Source organism: Zeus faber, assembly GCF_960531495.2.
Source record: "Zeus faber genome assembly, chromosome: 19".
Taxonomy (NCBI): domain Eukaryota; kingdom Metazoa; phylum Chordata; class Actinopteri; order Zeiformes; family Zeidae; genus Zeus; species Zeus faber.
Window position 1 is genome coordinate 15,895,892 of NC_137206.1, and position 2,500 is coordinate 15,898,391.

Genomic DNA, 2,500 nt, shown 5'->3' on the forward strand with positions numbered 1-2,500 from the left:
CGACACATGGGGGGGGGGCGGGGGAGGGGGAATGTGACACCCGGCGCTCGAACAGAGTATCTCTTCAGAATAACTGCGTTATTGCTGCGACCGTCTTTATTTATTGCATAATTCCCACCCAGATCCTCGCAGAAACGAGGAGCTCGTGGAGGAAAGCCGAGCTCAATGTCAGACGCGAGAGCTAGAATCGATTTGCCTCAAATAGAGGGGGAAAAAAACCCCCAAAAAACTGTATTACATCAGCCGCGGCACTTCCACAATGGTTGAGTCAGGGGGGAGGTGAATGCCTTGTAAAAGCCGGAGATTATTTATGAACACTGACGTGAGATATGGGAATATTCAGAAATAGTGAAAAGGGAGAACCGCGAAGGGGGGAACAAGGCACGACGTCAAAGCGAAGAGCCGAGACAAAAAATATGAGGAAATAACAGCTCCCACTTCGGGAGACGTATTCGCTGTGAAGGAAAAAGATTAGGGAACCTTGGAGGGCCTGTATATCACGGCGGCGATGAATTACAAGCGGTGTCCTGGGCGGGCGAGGTAGAAATTGAAAAAGCACCAGAGTGAGATTCAAAATCGCAGGTTATATGAGGCGTGCGGCCGTGGCATGATTCGGGCTGATTAGGGGAAAGAAAGAATGCGACGTCAAATTTCACACAAAGAGAAGAAGTTATCCCCTCTGCTCTTGTCCTCGTTGACGGAGGCAGATATAGCACGCCCCCCCATCGCACTCTGGTGATAGAGGACATTGGCTTCAAATTGACACCTAGAAGAGCAAGCAATGAGAAAGATGAGGCTCATTGAGTCTTTTTATTAAGCCATTAACACGTTTCCATAACACATAACTGGCGGTACAGAGAACATTGTAATATCAATTTATAAAATGAGAGAATAGGGGACCGGGAAGCTGCAAGAATGGAGCTGTTATATTGCACTACAGACCGAGATAAATCAATTTGCAAGGCAGACGAAAAAGCACTCTTCCACGCCTATCATAGGGGAAATAACGTCTTATTTGAGGAAGGCTTTTGAATTACGGATGCTGACTCCTCTGTTGTATTGTCCTTTAAAAAAACAAGATGAGAGCCTATGCGTTACCAACAATGGGGTCCGTTCAATTGGGAGCCGAGGGGGAAAAAAATAAACGTACATTCTTAAATTTGTAGTTGTTTCCATCCAGACGTCCGTGCCAGATGGCGATTGACAAAAGGTTGGTGGAGTGCAGAGCCGGTCTCTGCCTAAAAACTCACAATTCTGGTCATAAACAGCAACTGTGATTAAGCCTCTGTGTTGTTGTGGGGAGGGTGTGAAATCGCCACTTGAGTGGTGCGTGGTAGGCAAAACTGCCACACTGGCACCTGAACAGGGACTCTTGGTGCTCAGGGAAGGGACACAGAGGGGCCATACGAAGATGCCCTGGAGCCACCAGCGGGTTAACGGGCAGCCCCAGCACCAACCCTCTCCCTAATGGCAGCACCCAGGGTGTCCGGCAGAGGACTGGGGGAGAACCAGCCTCAGCAGCCACCAGCTGCCGCCTGCAGCTAGCTCCTCTGCCCAGCAGCCACCGCCGGGACCATCCAGCAACCTGCCACTCGTTATCCCAACCAATAAGCAACTGGTATGCAGCCACCCTGACCCAATCACCTAGATGCAGGACAGGTGTGGCTGCTCAAACCATCCCATCCACACACCACACCAGAGGGATCAGTTAATTTTTTGGGGGATATTTGTTGGTTTAAGTTATGGAAACCCTGTTTCAGAGTCTGTTTTAGGCTTTTTTTTTCTTTCTTTTTGTTCTCTGCTTGGTGGATGGGTGGGGGAAGGGTTCGGACAGGTATTCTCCCTGGCCTCAGTTTGGTATCGGGGTTATGTGGTGTGGGGATGGTGTGGTTTGAGCGGCCACACCTGACCTGGATCTGGGTAATTGGTGGATCCAGGATCAGAGTGGCTGCATACCTGTTGCTCGTTGGTTGGTCTAACGAGCAACAGGTAAAACCACCATCCTCACACTCACTCAGGAGAGGAGCGCGTGTCATGACACATCTCTATCTGCTCCTGGGCTTATTCCAACTGGCCCACTCCAGTACACTACAATCCCACTACAATAAACTGGTATCTACAACCACGTCTTCTGTGTCTCTGTGCCGGAGGTCCCTGAAAACGCCACTTGGGTGGTGCGTGGGAGGCGAAACTGCCACAGTCTCCTAAAGTTCGCATCCTGAAAAACTGCCTGATCGAGAGTGCAGATTCACGCAAATCTACCTCTGGGTAATGAGGACTTGTTTACAGAGATGTGGACTGGAGTCATTGTGACTCCGGTCACGGTTTTGATGACTTGCAAGTTGACTTGACGGAAAATAAATGACTTGAGACTCGACTTGGACATGACACTTAAAGACTCGTGACTTGCCTTGACTTGAGACAGGATGACTCGAATTACTTGTTTGTGTTCACATTTATTCACTGAGACCTCTTAATCGGCAAACAAAAAGGTGCTTTG

General features: G+C 49.3%; 1 protein-coding gene across 1 annotated transcript in view; it reads right to left on the bottom strand.

Annotated features, from left to right (window-relative positions):
• sema5a (sema domain, seven thrombospondin repeats (type 1 and type 1-like), transmembrane domain (TM) and short cytoplasmic domain, (semaphorin) 5A) overlaps window positions 1-2,500 on the bottom strand; it is a 136,960-nt gene that overhangs the window by 45,183 nt on the left and 89,277 nt on the right. The gene's annotated exons all lie outside the window — the stretch shown is intronic.